Genomic DNA, 6,362 nt, shown 5'->3' with positions numbered 1-6,362 from the left:
AAAGGCAGATTTTTTTTTTCCTGAACAATCTATAAGCTGTCTCATTATTTGTCTCAGTTCTTTGCTTTACTTTGGCAATAAAAACTCAGCTTTTATATGCACTTAAGGCCCACTGAGGCAAGGGTTTTGGCAAATATGGTTACACTCAGAATAGAAGATCGACAGAGAGGACATCGGTTCGTTAGTGCAGTTGGTCCCCCCACTGGAATCCTGCCAGCTGGCACTAGCCCATTCCAGTAGCATTAAGTTCAACCAGTATTCACTGAGTGCTACTTCCTCACCTCTGTCTGCACAGTGACTAGCACACAGTAGACACCCACAGCTTTTTTTAATGAGCAAATAAAGAATGAACATGTATGGAGGAGGAGAACTTCGCTGTCCTCAAGAATCTGACGGTCTAGAGTAGGTGACACTAGTAGCTAAGGCTAGTAGCACACCAGTAGTGAGGAAGGAATGAGTACATGAGCGTGGAAGGACCAGTGAAGTCTCCGTCAGAGAACAATCATTTGAACTTGGCTTTCAAGATGAGAGATTCCAGCCGGGAAAGATAGGAGAGCAACATTCAGAGCAAAAGAAAAACCTGCACAAAGGCAGGCAGGAGAGCCGGTGTAGGGGCCATTGTGAAGCAACCAAAAGTCCAGTTTGGTTGGACTTGTATGGACATTGTGGGTAAATTTGTCTATGGCAGTAATTAGGATGAGGCCAAATGTAGGCTGGACTCATATTCTACAGAGTCTGGAATTCCAGGGTGAGGCAAATGTCTCTAGCCCAGTATAGAGCTGGGAGTGACTGAACATTTTTGAGCACAGGCAGGTAGAGAGATGAACCAATTAGGCCCTCATGAGCTCTTGGGAAAGGGGGACTTGCAAGGCACCAGAAGAATTTTCACTCTCAGTTTCTACTGAGAATTCAGACCGGCGTGTTCTGTTTACATCCATGCCTCAGCTCCAGCCCCATCTACCTCTGCTGTCTCTTCTGCTTAGTTCTTGGATTCGTAACCCTCACCTCCCCCCTTATCTGCCTTTTGCTCTCACAGCTTTCCTCTAGAGCTCTGCCTCCAAGAACCTTTTAAGAAAGAAAAAGCAAGGCATCCTTGCAAATATTCATTTAACCTTCACGACAGCTCAGTGAGTGGACATTCTTAGTAGTCTACTCAGCACAAATTCTTCCTTTCCCCTTCCTAACAATACTCAGATTTTTATTGAGCATGACCCTTCCCCAATACAGCCAGTTTGCCGACTGTCTCAGCAACAGGGGTGGGCCTTACGTGCTCCAAATGGATCAGGACAACTCCCTTTTGCCACAGGCCGTCAGCACGTGGTATATCACAGGCCGCGGGAACTGGTTCAAGAGTGGACATGTTACCCAGATTCAACCCAAATGAGACTGCAGGAGAGGTTTGCTGCACGTATGGAAAAGATAATATTCTCACCTTCCTGAGACCGCTACCAAAAGGGAGTCTTTCTAGATGTGTAAAAGGAAATTATATATTTTTTTTTCCTGAGTGTTGTTGGCAGCCGTCATGTGACCATGAGGTGGAACAGCCTTAGGATGAAGCCACCACGATAAAAGGTGCAACAGAGAAACATAAAGAAACTGGGTCCTTGAGGACATCATTGCACAGCTGAGTCAATTCCTAAAGTGCCACCCTTCCTCTATGGAGGGGTATGTATGGGGGTAGTAAACCCTCATTATTGTTTAAACCAGATTAAAGTAGGTTTTCTGTCACTTGCCATCTAAACACAAGATGTACTAACTTGCTAAGTGATCTCTTAGCCACACAGCTAGGAGGTGGGAGAGCAGAACTCAAAACTCCCATCTCGCCTCAGGTGCCACCTCCACCGCCTGCCTTTTGCTCTTGGTTGCCACCAGAGTGAGCTGCCCGCTCTTCCCTCCCTCGCGGTTCAGCCTCCTGCCCTGCACCTGCGGCCCCCAACCCTCCCATGACGTCCTTTCCTGATGATGCCCTGCTGTGATATCTGGAATTCCTTTGGTTCAATCACCAAAATACATCTATACATACGTTCGAACTTTCTAGTCCCTGGCTTCCTCTCGAGGTCTACAGGTCTCCGGTGCCTCTCAGGAGGAGGCAGATCAGGGATTACATCATGGCTGCAGGTTCAGCTAGTGTCTGGCTCACTCACCATTGCCACTCCAGAATATTCATTTCCTTTCAAAATTCACTTCCTAAAAATGCATGCCCCCTCCCCCCTTAAAAACACCAGCATCGCCGTTGCCCAGTACTCTGCCTGGGTGCTCCCTCCCCTTCTTTAAGGACTCAACTACTACTTCACAGTCCTCTCCCCTGCGTTACCCCTGGTGCTGTCCTGGAGGTATTGGCAGCCACTGTCATGTGAACTAATACCCTAGTCTCTCAGGTCCTTGACATCCTGGGCTCTAAAGACTGCCTTCCCCATTCTTGAGTCACCAGACTCAGGTCATTCTCTGAAGCTGGAGTCAGATAGTCCTCTTCTGCCTCAAGTTCTGCATCCCCTCCTGCAGCCACATGCTCTCAGGTTCCACATTGTCAGTTATTTCTTTGCATTCCTAGCTTTCTCCACAGAATCATGCTTTTTGCCTATAAATGTGCACCTACTTAAAGATAGTCTGATGATCTTACATTTTGTCCAAGGCTGAACTAACCGTCCCTTCACCGCTAGACAGCATTTGCTTTTCTACAGCACCTCCCACTAGCGATATCTAATCACACTACCTGCATTTGTGACCATATGATACTCTGCCTTACTTGCTGTAATGGATGAATGGTTCATTCTTTTGAAAGCTGGTTTCTTCATTTGTCTTCCATTGATCTACATCCTATTATTTACTGTCCCATTTCTCTGCTTCCCTGTGTAACTCCTGAAAAGAGTTGTCTATGCCAACTGCCTTTAATTTCTGTATGCATATTGTCTCTGGAACTCACCCTAATCAAGCTTGTGTCTCCACAAATTCACTGAAATTATTCTTGTAAAACCACCAGTCATCTCCACGTGGCCAAATCCAGTTGTCAATCTTCATCCCTTGTCTTGCTTGAACTCTCAGCAGCATTTTCCACAACGAATCACTCCCTCTTTCTTTTCTTTCTTTTTTTTTTTTTTTTGGCCACGCCGAGCAGCATGTGGGATCTAACCTGTGACCCCTGCAGTGAAAGCGCACAGTCCTAACCACTGGACTGCCAGGGAAGTCCCCCCTTCACTCCCTCTTTCTTGAAATGCTCTCTGCACCTGTCTTCAGCAGCCCTGCACTCTCCTGGTTTTCCTCCTACCTTATTGGTTGTTTCTTCTCAGTCTCATTTACTGGCTTCCCCTCCTTCCAAATGCAAAATGTTGGAATACCCTAGAGATCAGCCTTTCCATCTCCTTTCTATCTACAGTCATTCCCTGGGTAATCTTCATCCAGTAGTATGGCTTAAGTACAATCTTCTGATTACTTTCAAACTTAAGTCCCCAACCCTGAGCTCTCTTTGTGTTGGTTAGTCTCCAGAGATGGCTGCCATCCAATCCCTCTAGGCACACGCCACTCGTCTCATCAAAAGGTGGAGTCTGTGTTCCCTCCGCTCGTGTGTGCTGGCCCTGTGACATGTTTTGACAAATAGGATATGGCAGAAGAGGTGCTATGTCATTTTGGACTGATCCTTTATGAAGCCTGACAACTTCTGATCTCATCCTTTCTGGAGAAACCAGTCGCCACGTAAGAAGTCTGACTCCCTGAGGTGCCAGATATGTGAATGAAGATACCTTGGACCTTCCCCCGTAGCCCACTAATGAATGCAGCCAAGTGAGTGATCCCAGCTGATGCCACATAGAGCAGAACTGCACAGCTGAGCCAGTCAGTCAACCCACAGGATGATAAATAATAAATTGTTGCTGTTTTAAACTCCTAACTTTTGGGGTAGTTTATTTATTATGCAGCAAAAGATAACTGAAATACCCTTGATCTCCAAACTCCCATATCCACTGTCAAACTGACATCTCCACTTGGAAGTCTAATAGGTCAACCAAACTCAACATGTCCAGACTTGGACTCTTAACGCCTCACCTTCCCAGCATACTCTTCCCCTGGCATTCCCCGACTCAGTAAATGGCTATTTGCACAGCCATAAATTATAGGAGTTATTCTGGACTCCTTTCTCACACTCCTCTTTCAATCTTAGCAGCTCTAGCCTCAAAGTATATCCAGAATCCCATGAATTCTTACTACTTCCACTTCTAACATCTTGTTCCAAGCCACCATCATCACATACCTAGACTTCTGCAACAGACTTCTAACTGGCTTTCCTCCTTCCACATTTGTCCCGTCCTTCATCTCACCCCACAGTTGAGAATTTCAACACAACAGCCAGAGTGATATTTTAAAAATGTAAGTAAGGCATCTGAAAAGATGCTCAGCATCACTAATCATTAGGGAAATGCAAATAAAAAACCACAAAAATGGCTGCTGTCAAAAAAAACCAAACAAACCAAAAAAACCCAAAAACAAATGTTGGTGAGAATGTGGAGAAATTGGAACCCTCGTGCACTGTTGGTGGGAATGTAAAATGGTGCAGCTGCTGTGGAAAACAGTATGTTGGTTCCTCAAAAAATTAAACATAGAGTTATCCTTTGATCCAGTAATTCTGCTTCTGGGCATAAACCCAGAAGAACTGAAAGCAGGGACTCAAACAGATATGTCTGCACCCATGTTCACAGCAGAATCATTCACAAAAGCCAGAAGGTGGAAACAACTTAAATATCCATCATCGGGCGAATAGATAAACTATGGTATATACATACAACAGAATATTATTCAGCCTTAAAAAGGAATGAAATTCTGATACATGCTACAATACAGATGAACCCTGAAGCCATTATGCTAAGTGAAATAAGCCAGACACAGAAGGACAAATATTCCACTTATATGAGGTGCCTAGAGTAGTCAAATTCATAGAAACAGAAAGTAGAATGGTGGTTTTACTCAGGGGCTGGGAGAAGGGGGAAATGAGTTATTATTTACTGGGTACTGAGTTACACTATGGGATGATGAAAAAGTTCTGGAAATGAACAGTTGTGATGGTTGCACAACAATGTGAATGTACTTAACGCCACTGAATTGTAACATTTAAAAATGGTTAAAATGGTAAATTTTACGTACATTTTACCATAATAATTTTTTAATATAAGTTAAGATCATGTCTTTTCTGTAATGAGTTTCCATCTCACTAAGAATAAAAGCCAAAATCTTTACAATGGATTACAACTATACAAAATATTGTCAAATGAGTCTCTGTTGGAACAAAGAGAATTTAGCTGAAAACAGGCAACGTTTTTCCCCCCTTGAATCTTAATGTACTCTTTTCTCTTTCCCTCTTAGAGTTATTAAGCTTTTCTACTGAGAGGCTGTTGATCTACTGAAAACGGCCAGTGACCAAAATGACAGTTGGAATTTGAGCCAAAAGTATATGTGCTTCCACCTCGTGCTAGAACTAACAGGTCTGAATGATAATGAATGTCAGTCCCTGGTCCCGAGTGATATTCTTATTCTTTGCAGCTTTGGTCAGACAAACCAGTCTGGTCCATCAGACAGAAAGTAGTTTGACCTGAGATGCCCAGCCTTTCCACTCTACCGGAAGGTGATGATGTTTTCTTAGCCCCTGCTGTCTGCCTCAATGTCAGGTGAAAGCAACTTCGAAGAGCGAGGGACCTCCCCCCGCTTTTCCCTCTGCCTGGCACGGTCTTCCCCCCTTTACCCATGTAGCTTTGCTCTCTCAGCAGTCTCAAGTCTTTACTTAAATGTCATCTTTTAAATGATGCCTTCTTGGACCACTGTATTCAAAATTTCATCTCCCTTTATCAGCAACCTTGCTTAATTTTTCTCTGGACACTTGGCACCCTCTAACATAGAATGTAACTGACTTTCTTACTTTGTTTATTGTCTGCCTTCTCCCACTAGAATATAAGGGCTGTAAGTGCAAATACTTTTGTGTGTGTGTGTGTGGGGGGGGTTTCACTGATATATACCCCTAGTACTTAGGATAGTGCCTGGCACATTACAACAAGTGTCCAAACGTTTTAATAAACAAATGAAATAAGTCTGACCATCTAAAGGGAAAACTGGCATCTTGGTCCTCAGCATGGACCCTCTCCCCAAGTGAATGTACACATAGACATACACACAAAAAAACCTACGCCTATAATCTTAGGGGTTCCTAGACTCCCTGAAACGCAGCCACAGGTGCCAGGTTAAAACTCTTCGGTCAGAAGGAATTTAGCTGTACCTCTTTGGGTGCTTCTCCAGTGCAGTCTTTTGGAAATCTTCTCCATGCCACAGATGTTATGACTGTTGGGAGTCTCCCAGGAGATTCCAGAGCCTTGTAATATTGTAGC

The sequence above is a fragment of the Mesoplodon bidens genome (assembly GCF_964165515.1).
Source record: "Mesoplodon bidens genome assembly, chromosome: 6".
NCBI classification, from domain to species: Eukaryota; Metazoa; Chordata; class Mammalia; order Artiodactyla; family Ziphiidae; genus Mesoplodon; species Mesoplodon bidens.
This window is presented reverse-complemented; position numbering follows the sequence as displayed.